Source organism: Ovis canadensis, chromosome 8 (assembly GCF_042477335.2).
Source record: "Ovis canadensis isolate MfBH-ARS-UI-01 breed Bighorn chromosome 8, ARS-UI_OviCan_v2, whole genome shotgun sequence".
Taxonomy (NCBI): domain Eukaryota; kingdom Metazoa; phylum Chordata; class Mammalia; order Artiodactyla; family Bovidae; genus Ovis; species Ovis canadensis.
The window spans coordinates 64585673-64598854 of record NC_091252.1 but is presented as its reverse complement, the minus strand read 5'-3'; the positions used below and the strand labels follow the sequence as shown (position 1 = coordinate 64598854).

The window sequence follows — 13182 nt, the reverse complement described above, 5'->3', positions numbered from 1 at the left end:
AGAGGGTGACCCAATATCACCTGTCAGTGCCATAATCAGGATTAGAACCTGTGTCTGACTTCTGAAGCCAGTGTTCTTTAGCTCATATATAACTGTGTAGACCTTTTCAGTGTATTCAAGTTTTGACTGTTAGGCGAGCACATTATTTAATTTTTCTCAGCTTCAGGATATGACTATTAATAACTGTGCTACCTACCTTGCAGCTCTTTTGTGCGAAACAAGTAAAAGAAAGTGCATTGAGGTACTCTACATTATGGTTCTTAACAATAATGACTTGCAAATTTAGTGTACTATATAGTCCTTCAAGTTTGCTGTTAATCTGTGGTAGAGAAAAGATGCCTATATGGAAAGAGCAGGACAGCATATATCACCATTTATATGACATGATTGTTTAAAATAGCAGGTTGTTTTTCTGTAAAGGAGAGGTTAATTTTTTAATCTTTTTTTTTTAAATTAACTTTATTCATTTTAATTGCAGGCTAATTACTTTATAGTATTTTGGTGGTTTTTGCCCTACATCGACATGAATCAGCCATGGGTACACATGTGTCTCCCCGTCCTGAACCTCCCCCCCAAGTCACATCCACAGCTGGGTGTTGCTTTGGCTCCATCTCTTCATTCTTTCTGGAGTTATTTCTCCACTGATCTCCAGTAGCATATTGGGCACCTACTGACTTGGGGAGTTCATTTTCCAGTGTCCTGTCTTTTTGCCTTTTCATACTGTTCATGGGGTTCTCAATGCAAGAATACTGAAATGGTTTACCATTCTTTTCTCCAGTGGGCTACATTTTGTCAGAACTCTCCACCATGACCCGTACATCTTGGGAGGCCCTACACGGCATGGCTCATAGTTTCATTGAATTAGACAAGGCTGTCGTCCATGTGATCAGATTGGTTAGTTTTCTGTGATTGTGATTTTCAGTCTGTTTGCCCTTTGTTGGAGAAAGATAAGAAGCTTATGGAAGCTTCCTGATGGGAGAGACTGACTGAGGGGCAAACTGGGTCTTGTTCTGATGGGTGGGTCCATGGTCAGTAAATCTTTAATCCAATTTTCTGTTGATGGGTGGAGCTGTGTTCCCTCTATTCCCATCCCACAAGTCAAGTGGGCCTTAGAAAGAATCACTACAAACAAAGCTAGTGAAGGTGATGGGATTCCAGTGGGACTCAAATCTTAAAAGATGATGCTGTGAAAGTGCTGCACTCCATATGCCAGCAAATTTAGAAAGCTCAGCAATGGCCACAGGACTGGAAAAGGTCAGTTTCCATTCCAATCTCAAAGACAATGCCAAAGAATGCTCAAACTACCACACAACTGCACTCATCTCACGTCCTAGTAAAGTAAATGCTCAAAATTCTCCAAGCCAGGTTTCAACAGTATGTGAACTATGAACTTCCAGGTGTTCAAGCTGGTTTTAGGAAAGGCAGAGGAACCAGAGATCAAATTGCCAACATCCATTGGATTATTGAAAAAGCAAGAGAGTTCCAGAATCTATTTCTGCTTTATTGACTATGCCAAAGCCTTTGACTGTGTGGATCACCACAAACTGTGGAAAATTCTTCAAGAGAAGGGAATACCAGAACACTTGATCTGCCACTTAAGAAATCTGTATGCAGGTCAAGAAGCAACAGTTAGAACTGGACATGGAACAGCAGACTGGTTCCAAATTGGGAAAGGAGTAAGTCACGCTGTATATTGTCACCCTGCCTATTTAACTTATATGCAGAGTACATCATGAGAAATGCTGGGCTGGATGAAGCATAAGCTGGAATCAAGATTGCCGGGAGAAATATCAATAACCTCAGATATGCAAATGACACCATCCTTATGGCAGAAAGCGAAGAAGAACTAAAGAGCCTCTTGATGAAAGTGAAAGAAGGGAGTGAAAAAGTTGGCTTAAAGCTCAACGTTCAGAAAACGAAGATCATGGCATCTGGTCCCATCACTTCATGGGAAATAGATGGGGAAACAGTGGAAACAGTATCAGACTTTATTTTTTGGGGTTCCAAAATCACTGCAAATGGTGACTGCAGCCATGAAAATAAAAGCCTCTTGCTCCTTGGGAGAAAAGTTATGACCAACCTAGATAGCATATTAAAAAGCAGAGACATTACTTTGCCAATAAAGGTCCCTCAGGTCAAGGCTTGGTTTTTCCAGTGGTCATGTATGGATGTGAGAGTTGGACTATAAAGACAGCTGAGCACCGAAGAACTGATGCTTTTGAACTGTGGTGTTGGAAAGGACTGTTGAGAATTCCTTGGACTGCAAGGATATCCAGCCAGTCCATCCTAAAGGAGATCAGTCCTGAATATTCATTGGAAGGACTGATGCTGAACCTGAAACTCCAATACTTTGGCCACCTGATGCAAAGAACTGATTCATTGGAAAAGACCCCGATGCTGGGAAGGATTGAAGGCAGGAGGAGAAGGGGATGACAAAGAATGAGATGGTTGGATGGCATCAGCGACTCAATCTACATCAGTTTGAGTAAACTCCAGGAGCTTGTTATGGACAGGGAGGCCTGGCATGCTGCAGTCCATGGGGTTGCAGATTCGGACATGCCTGAGTGACTGAACTGAACTGAACTAGACATCTAGGTTGCTTCCATTTCCTAGCTATTGTGAACAGTGCTGAAATGAACATTGAGGTACATGGGTCTCTCTCAATTTTGGTTTCCTCAGTGTGGACAGCAATGGGATTGCTGGGTTGTGGCAGTTATATTTCTAGTTTTTTAAGGAATCTCCTCCTGTTCTCCATGGTGACCGTACTAGTTTGCATTCCCACCAACATTATTAGAGGGTTCTGTTTTCTTTACACTGTCTTTATTGTTGTAGACTTCTTCATGGCAGTCATCCTGACCAATGAGAGATGGTACCTCATTGTGGTTTTGATTTGCATTTCTCTAATAATGAGTGATGTTGAGCATTTTTCGTATGTTTGTTAGCCATCTGTATGTCTTCTTTGGAGAAATGTCTGGAAAATATGGACTGCTTCATGAATTTGCATGTCGGTCATCCTTGTGCAGCGACCATGCTAGCTTCTATATTGTTCCAGTTTTAGTTTATGTGCTGCTCAGGTGAGCACTAAGTTTTGGTTTTCTTGTTAGCAGTGGATAACTAGCTTAGTATTCCAAATAGTGCCACCTTAAGCATGTTTGTATCCTGTAGGAAGAGAAGTTTCAGAAAACCACCAACCATTATTTTCATTTATACTTTAACTTACTCTTCCCTGATTCTTAACAACATGTTGGGCAGATTTCATAATTTGTGATCATTTTTCAGTTATTAAAATTCCGGTCAGCCCAGTTCAAGTGTGCGTGCTCTAATTTTGCCTCTCCTCCACTCATTCTCACCTAGACTTGCAGTTGAGCTTTCAAAGGAGAGAAGCCAGTATACAGTTAACTGTTTCGTCTTTTTGCCAGTACATGGTTGGAAGTGGACATAAAGGAGGCAGAGGTCTTCTTCCTTAGTTGGACCTATGTTAGCTGTCAGGAGCAGTCACTGATTTTACTTTGAGTTTGTTTCTTGTATAGCTGTGCAAAAACTTCCTTGTACTGGCTCACACAAGCTGATTGTTAAATATTCCGAAATTTTGTGATCTTGCTGCTAAAGTAACCATTACTAATTGTGTTATATAAGTGAATTATGTTATTTAAGTAATAAATACTTAAAACTGATCATTTCCTAATTAACTTGCTGCATTTTATTGTCTGTACTCTTGATATTTATCTTTTAATGGTGCAAAATACTGTATAGATGATAATATGCTACTGCTTGTCTCTTCCCTCTCTGTATTCAGTAACTTAGCATTTGTAACTTGAGGTTGGCCATGGTGGGAGCATTTTCACCACTGAAATAATACATGTCACAAACCAGAATCTGTCATCTTTCCTGCTTTCCCAGTAAGTTGTGGAAAATTTACCAACATTCTACTGGGGTCACCAAATTACGGTTCCTCTTGTCCCTTCTGTTACCACCACAACGAGTGTCTCTCCACTAACAGTCTCCTCTTCATTCTTAGGTGATTTTTTCCAAATTCTTCTGACAGCTTCCTCATAAAGCATTAACCTCCCCTCCGCCACCCTGGAGCCATTTGCCTTCTAACAGATACTCCCAGTGCTGATGAGTGATTCTTTTAGAACCTTCTTTCTATTTGGCCTTGGCAAAGTTCCCATGGAGTAAGCCCCCGCTTCTCCTGCCTCACAGAGGTAGGGGTGCCCATTACGGACTATAGTACATTACTCTCCCTTGTGAGATCAGCTGGGGGTCAAGGTAGTGGGCCGTTTAAAGCTGGACTTACCACTGCTCAGCAAACCCTGAAGGAAGATAGGCTGTAATTGTTTATGAATTATCTAGAATGCTCCGTACTTTAGGACATTTTTTCCTTTGGCTTAGGACAGTTACAACTTCATGCAAAAGAAAGAAGTACCGGTTAATCTCCTATTGTAGAAAGACTAAATGATCCAAAGTATTTTGTATTTTTTCGTTATTTCACAAAATAGACTTTTTATGTTGATGTTTCATATTGACATGCAAATTAATAATAGTAAAACGTGGCTATTCCTATCATAGGCTCTGCTCTTAAACTGAGTATCTAAAGCAACTGGCAGTTTAGATGATTTGGGGTAAAGTATGTTTTCTCTCTCTTCTTCTCTGGCACACCACCCTCATAGCCAATAAGCAGGGATAGTTTTATCTTTTTAAAGGAAAACTCAAACACTATCATTTCTTTTCCTTGGGAAGTTAGTATTCTCTTTGTACATGGATATTTAATGTTTCTCAAAGTATTCACTGCTATAAAAAAGGGTTCAAAAATTTAGGATTGTTAAGACACTGATATTGATGATTGACATCTGTATTTTAACTTAAGACTTAGACTGTAAATCTGATTCCCTTAAGATAAAATCCCTTTTAAAGGAAATATGAAAAAAAAAATGAAAAAAAAAAAATAAAGGAAATATGGTTTATAATACATTTTCACTGCATGAACTTACTTGGTTTCAAAAATTTAATCTTGAGTTTGTCTCACATGAGTCTCACATGAACCTAGGGGGAAAGCATGGGAACTGGACATAAAATTGGTGTATCAACAATTTTGCATTGTAGTGTAACTTTCACTAATTTCTTGCTCCTTAGTTTGTCATCATAAAATTGGGGTAATATCTGAACCTGGAAAGTAATATTTGACTCTGATAGCAAACCACATAAAGTGATCCAGATAAAGCACCTTGACTGGTTTTGTCATTTGTACACATAGAGAGGCTTTTCTCAGGCCGAGTAACTACTGGTGTGGGAGTCTAGGTTTAATCATGTTACTCTTGATTGTTAGTGCCATGAAATAATTAGTCCACCGTGTAAGGGCCCAACTCAACGCTTTCCTTAAGAGTAGAGCCTACATTCTTGATTCTTACGGAATTTGTTTTGCTTTTATATGAAAATTTACTATGACAGTCCATTTGTATCTTTTTTACTTTTGATTTCACTATCATTAATATGCCTCCTAAATGCTATTCTCCAGATTTGTTGAAATGCATATTTCAGAGCTCTGCTGTCCAATGAGATAGTGACTAGGTAGATGTAATTATTTAAATTTAATCCAAGCTAAATGGCAGCCTAAGTGCCCATTGATGGATGAATGGATAAAGAAACTATGATATAGATATACAATGAACTATTACTTGGCCATAAAAAGGAAAGATAGCTTACCATTTGTGACAGCCTGGGTGGACCTAAAGAGTATTATGCTAAGTGTAATAAGTCATATGTAGACAAATGCCATGTTCACTTACATATGGACTCTGAAAAGCAAAATAAATGAACAATACAATCAAAGATAAATACAGTCATAGATAAGAGAACATAAAAGTAGCTGTCAGAAGGGGTTGGAGGGATGAGAGAAATAGGTGAGGAAGTTATGCTAAGTGTAATAAGTCATATGTAGACAAATGCCATGTTCACTTACATATGGACTCTGAAAAGCAAAATAAATGAACAATACAATCAAAGATAAATACAGTCATAGATAAGAGAACATAAAAGTAGCTGTCAGAAGGGGTTGGAGGGATGAGAGAAATAGGTGAGGAAGACTAAGGGGTACAAGCTTATGAAATAAATGAGTCATGGGGATGAAATATAGGAAATATAGTTAATGAGAATGTAATATTTTTGTATGGTGACAGATGGTAACTAGATTTACCTTGGTGATCACTTTGTAATGTATAGAAATATTGAATCATTTTGTTATGCTTCGGTAACTAACATAGTGCTGTGGGTCAATTGTACTTCAAAGAAATAAACAGTCTCATAGAAAAAGAGATCATATTTGTGATTACCAGAGGTGGGGATGGGGTGGGGAAGGGAAATTGAATGAAGGTGGTCCAGAGGTACAAACATCTAGTAACAAGGTAAATAAGGACTAGGGATGCGATGTAAACTGTGATAAATGAGTTATCACTGTTGTAAGTAATATATAAAAGCTATTAAGAGAGTAAATCCTAAGAGCTGTCATCACAAGGAAAAATATTTTTTTCTTCCTCTATAAGGAATGGATGTTCAGCAGACTTACTGTGGTAATCGTTTCATGATTTATTTGAGTCATTATGCCTTACACCTTAAACTTATACAATACTATATATCACTTATATCTCAGTAAAACTGGAAGGTAAAAATTAAAGCAAATACTTCTTTGTTTAAAAAGAAAAATACATTTCTCAGTCACACATTTCAAGTGCTGAATGCCCACATGTTGCTGGGCCACTATGTCTGATGAATAGATAAGTTTCCATGTGGAACAGAGCTCTGTCGGATGGTATTGCTCTAGACTGAATCTCCCTTTATAGTGAAAGTGAAAGTGAAGTCGCTCAATCGTGTCCAACTCTTTGCGACCCCATGGACTGTAGCCTACCAGACTTCTCTGTCCATGGGATTTTCCCAGCAAGGGTACTGGAGTGGGTTGCCGTTTCCTGCTCCAGGGGATCTTCCCAGCCCAGGAAATGAACCCGGGTTTCCCACATTGTGGGCAGATGCTTTACCTGCTGAGCCACCAGGGAAGCCCCCCCACCCCCGCCTTTATAGTACCCATCCTTTAATAGCTGTAGACATGTGGCTAGATTGTATTGTAAACATTTTGCTAATTCAAAAATCAAGATAAAATGTACCTTATAAAGAATCTATAATAATAAGCCTATGATAAAGGCAGGAGGAGAAGGGGGTGACAGAAGATGAGATGGTTGGATGGCATCACTCAGTGAACATGAATTTGAGCAAAGCCCAGGAGATCCTGAAGGACAGGGAAGCCTGGTATGCTGTAGGTCATGGGGTCACAAAGAGTCTGACATGACTTGGCGACTGAACAACAATAACAAAAGACTGCATGGTGTTTTACCTATAATGGAGTAAAATAATTTAAGGGCTAGCTTGTAAAATTGACCGTTACTTATTATTTGTAACATTACTTTTCTCCTTTAGAAACATTATCTTCAAATTTCAAATCCATACAACCCATTGAAAAGTCTTTGTGAATATTGATTTCTCCTTTTATATCTTTGATCATGTGAGCAACAGGATATAAAACAGTGCATCATCTAATATGTTGGAACAGAAATTGAGATTTTGTTTTCAATTTCTAATTTTAAGCATTGGGTTTGATATAGAGTGAAAAGTAAAGATAAGGTAGGACTTATATTTATGCAGGTGAAATAGAAAATGAAGTTCAGAGTTGGATCGAGTGACAGATCAAGTCAGGTAAAAAAGAAATTATGGCTAAACAGGCTCCGGATGAAAACTGACTAGATCCCTCAGCCTGTAACTAAAGAGAGAAGTGGAAAAGCTAAGAGAATGCAAATCAATTTTGTAATTTCTTTGGTTAAATTTTTCCCCAGATTTTAAAGAGGAACTACACGATTAAATGTTAAGCTGTTAAAGGAATGTTTCTTAAGGGTCTTTAGAGAACTTGTTATGACATTCTTTTTTTTTTTGTAATATCTTCTATTATTTGAAATTTCTATGACAGCATACTTTATGTTTTATCAACTTTTTTATATTTGAGTATAATTGACTAACAATGTTGTGTTAGTTTCAGGTGTACAATAAAGTGATTCTGTTATACCTGTATCTATTCTTTTTCAATTTCTTTTCCCAGCTATGCTGTTACAGAGTACTGAGCTGAGTTCCTAGTGCTGTATAGTAGGTTCTTGCTGGTTATCCATTTTAAATACGGCAGTGTGTCCAAGCGACAGAATACTTTAATAGTGGAGTTGAAATGAGAAATAATTTTGTTCAGAATATATTTTAAAAATTCAGATCAGTTGTTCATTCGTGTCTGACTGTGCAACTCCATGGACTGCAGCACGCAGTCCATCACCAACTTCCAGGGCTTGCTCAAACTCATGTTCATCGAGTTGGTGATTTTTAAAATTGTGGTTATATAAATCTATAATTGCTTAGGAGATTACTAAACTGCTTTTAGAAATGGATGTTACACAAGTATTTACAAGGAAAATATTCCTATCTCTCTAATTCAAATTAGAGAAGTTTTACATTACAGCCCTATGACTGGCTGGCCTCCTTAACTCTCTCATTTCTATTTTTCTTACCTGAAAATCTGTGTATGGAAGGCATACTTCATGCCACTTGCTGTGCTAGGGACATTGAAGGTGGCAAAGATAAGGGCCATTTTTTCCATTTCCTCAGCCATCCCCATAGTTAACACCATCATCACCCTTTCCTTGAGTAACTGCAGTGATCCCCTTAATAATGCTTCTGCTTCTGGCTCTTTCTCTCTCACAAACCACTTCTCACATTTGTCACCACCAGTTTCTTTAGATCATAATTCAGATTATGTCTTTCCTCTGCTAAGCCTGTTCAACTACATTTGGAATAAAATCCAATCTCTTTTTTAAAAAATGGATTTTAAAATATATTTTCGAGGAAGCCAATGTCATGAAAAATGTAGTTCAGAGAATAATAATATAATCTTTGGCCTAAGAAGGAGTTTCTAAGTTACATCAGTAAAACATTGATAAATTCTTAAAGTTCAAATACCAAAAGTTGAAAAAGTAAAAAGTGAAACTCTCCACCCAACCCCTCCCTCAAGGTAACTACTGCTGGTTGGGTCCGTATAATTTAAGACGTTTTTCTATGAAATTACAGTCCTGATTTTACCTTCTCAGAGATTTCCCCTGATCCTGTGTCTTACTCTTTTTCTTTTACTATGTGCCTCCCCAGCACATTGTCACCACACTATATGTTCATTTACTGTTTTTCTTCCGTATTAGTACTTTTTTTTATGAAAGCACCAGCTTTTTTTATGTTGTTCAACTTTTGTACACTTTATGCATTCAGTAGATAGTTACATAATGTTCAAAGGCATATGCTATGCTATAAAGGGCATAAACATGGAAATCAGTATTTAATTCCATAGCTATCTCCTTTACTTCCTTTTTTCCATTTCCTTGGATTTCTCTGAGCAATTAGCTCTTGTATTAGCATGGGTACTTCAAGAAGAGGTGAAGGAAAATATGAAATCAAGACCTCATTAATCTATTAACCAATTAAAGCATGCATGATTAACTCTGTGGTATCATTGCATGTGTAAAATATTTTGATCTTTTAAACAGAGTCATATGAAAGCTTTAATTATTACCTTGCTTAATTTAACTTTATATAGTGGTCTTATTATAGAAATTTTAAGAGGTTTCCTTTATCTTTTTAAAGAGGAAAATCGGTACAAACACTATAGATACAAGTAAACTCATTTTTTAAATGAATGTATCTATAGTTTAAGTAAAAAGCAAATGATTTTATTTCCTATAAATTCCCCCCCAACGTTTCTCTTCAAAATATCATACATAAGTAATTTTTAGTGGTCCTAATTGATTTTTGAATTAAAAAAATACAGTCTGACATTTTTTCTTTCTATCAGACTTATCACTAGTAAATTTTAGGCCTATTTGAAAATCAGAGACCTCTCTGATTTTTGAGTCTGAAGTTCGAATTAGTTTAGTAAGCTTTTGGTTTTTTGATGACATATAGTATAGGAAAAATTAAAGATGAATTTTCACCCATCTCCTGTCTATGAAAACTGAATTTAATATTGATCAAAATAAATAAAAATTTGCAATTTATTACAGCAATGCAATAAATGTACTTACTATTACAAATGCAATAAGTTGTACTTACAATAAATTCACTTCCAGTTTTATAATTCTCAGAGTAAAGACTGTTATGACATTATTTTCAGTCTCATATTAAATTTAAGTAAATTCTCTATGATAATTTACCTTAAACACTGATGCCTTGGTAGTAAAGTTTTGGATTAACCAAAAAACAGACAAACCACACACACATGCACACATTTTCCTGAAGATGTAATAATACATCCTTGCTCTCTTCATAAATATGTATATGAATGTAGGGATAAAATTTTCTCACATCATTGTACATGTGTACAATAGGTATTTCTTGATTTGCTGAGTAAATCCAAACATGTTTAAGTGTAATTTTAGATATTTTGTTCTTTCTGATTAAATTCCCAGCCTTCATTCTGGTGGTGGTTACCAGTGTCCTTTTTTAAGGTGCAGATCAATCACATCATCTCATTTGTAAAACTCTTCAAAGGCCACCATACTGTTAGGCTAAAGGGCAGACTCCCGCTTCTGGCATAAATGTCTCTGCAAGGTAAGGTCATGGCCTCCTACTTCCCAGCCTCAGCTCCTTGCTCTCATCTTCCTGGGTGTGTGCTCAGTCATGTCCGTCTCTTTGTGACGCCGTGGACTGTAGCCCTCCAGGCGCCTCTGTCCATGGGATTCTCCTCTCCAGGAAATCTTCCCAACCCAAGGATTGATCTCGTGTCTCCTGCACTGGCAGGTGGATTCTTTACTTCTGAGCCACCTGGGAAACCCTTCTCTTCTTCCTGTGTGCTGTGCTGCACTTAGTCGCTCAGTAATACTGAATTTTTTTGACCCCTTGGACTGTAGCCTGCCAGGCTCCTCTGTCCATGGGGATTCTCCAGGCAAGAATACTGGAGTGGGTTGCCATGCCCTCCTGCAGGGGATCTTCCCAACTCAAGGATTGAACCCAGGTATGCTGCATTGCAGGTAGATACTTTACCATCTGAGCCACCAGGGAAGCCCAAGAATACTGGAGTGGGTTGCCTATTCCTTCTCCAGGGAATCTTACCAACCCAGGGGTCGTCTGCATTCCAGGTGAATTCTCCCAGCTGAGCCACATGGGAAGCCCTTCTCTTCTTCCTAAGTATCCCTAAAAGTTCTATAGATTGCTTAGGCCAGTAGATCAGGAAGTTCCTATTTTCCTGTTTTTGCAAGTGAACCTTCTTTACTCTGATACTTTGTTTCCTCTTCATTTTATGTTTTAAAACTACCCTGAAATTATTTCCTGTTTGAATCATTGCTTTCCCAGATAGAAAATTATTCACCAATCTTTCTCTTGTTGTGTGTCATTGCTCTGCATAAGTCATAGATCTTTTGCTCCTAGAAGTTGTGTCTCTGTCTTTTATCCGTCTTTATAGCCCCAGGGGCTGGCATGCTTAGTGTGTGCTCACTAAGTGCTCGGGGGATGCAGATGATCCCTCTGACCAGAGAATCTCTCAGAGATTTTCTGAAGTCTCTTGCTCTTCCTCCAGGTGGAGGAATTCTCTCCTTCCTCTGAACTCTTAGATCTCTAACTCTGCTGTTCTTTTTGACAACACCACATTTCTTTTTAAAATTTTTATTATTTATTTTTAGCTGTGCTGAGTTTTCGTTGTGCTGGCTTTTCTCTAGCTGTGGTGAGTGGGGGCTGCTCACTCTCTAGTTGCAGTGCTCCGGGTTCTCGTTGCAGTGGATTCTCTTGCCGCAGAGCATGGGCTCCAGGACACACAGGTTTCAGTGGCTGTGGCACATGGGCTCTAGGGCACAGGCTCAATAGTTGTGGCGCATGGGGTTAGGTTGCTCCGTGGCATGTGGGATCTTCCCGAATCAGGGATCTAACCAACGACTCCTGTGTTGGCAGTCAGATTCTTTACCATGTAGCCACCAGGGAAGCCCCTGCATTTACTTCTTAACATGTCCATCTCTTTCTGCCACATTGTGACTCTTTTGAGGACAGGGTTTAAAAATTAGGTACTTCTTTCTTTCTAGCGACTATCAAATATTATACACTTCATTTTTGGATGCATAAATGAGTAGCCAGTTGTTTAAACTTTAAAAAAATTAGTATTTTCTTTATATATATATATATATTATTGAAGTATAGTTGACTTACAATGTTTCAGGTGCACAGCAAGATGATTCAGTTCACATAGCATTCATGTATTTTAAGTGTAATGGGTTGTCTGAAAAAAAAGAAAATCTATGAATCTAACCATGAATTGATTTTCCATGCAAAGAGAGCAATGCTGAAGCAAGAAGACTAGTTCTTAAAGTCAACTCTTCCCTTAGTAATTGTCGGACCAAGACAAAGACTTCTAACTGTTTCTTTATCTTTAAACCAAGGTAAATCAGTTTAGATGAGTGGTTCTCAGATTTTATCCTGCATGAGTATCACCTGAAGAAACTTTGTGTCTGAGAGTTTTACATTTCTATCAGGTCTGCAGATGTTGTTGATGCTTCTGGTGCCAGAACTGCATGTGAATTGTTGACTTGGTCTTTCTAAGGTATTTTTCAATCTTCAATATGATTTACTGATATATTAATGTCATTATGCACAACCAGTGCAAAGTTTCAGTAGGGTAAATATTTTCTGATGTCTCTGGAAAAGGTCTTTGCTTTTCAGCAGTTTCTAATCTACTTTAGATTCATTTGAGTGACTCTTGAGAGTCCCTTGGACTGCAAGGCGATCCAACCAGTCTGTTCTGAAGGCCCTGGGATTTCTTTGGAAGGAATGATGCTGAAGCTGAAACTCCAGTACTGTGGCCACCTCATGCGAAGAGTTGACTCATTGGAAAAGACTCTGATGCTGGGAGGGATTGGGGGCAGGAGAGGAAGGGGATGACAGAGGATGAGATGGCTGGATGGCATCACTGACTCGATGGATGTGAATCTGGGTGAACTCCGGGAGTTGGTGATGGACAAGGAGGCCTGGCGTGCAGTGATTCATGGGGTCGCAAAGAGTCGGACATGACTGAGCGACTGAACTGAACTGAGTGACTCAAATTTAGGTGATTCAAGTCACCTAAATCACTCTGCT

At 38.3% G+C, this 13182-nt stretch overlaps 1 protein-coding gene and 1 non-coding gene across 5 annotated transcripts in view; one reads left to right on the top strand and one right to left on the bottom strand.

Moving 5' to 3' along the window:
- The window catches only part of PTPRK (protein tyrosine phosphatase receptor type K), a 619247-nt gene that overhangs the window by 290915 nt on the left and 315150 nt on the right, over nucleotides 1–13182 (top strand). The gene's annotated exons all lie outside the window — the stretch shown is intronic.
- LOC138445484 (U6 spliceosomal RNA) lies at nucleotides 2975–3082 on the bottom strand. The gene has a single exon (XR_011258912.1). It is a non-coding gene; the product is annotated as a U6 spliceosomal RNA (small nuclear RNA).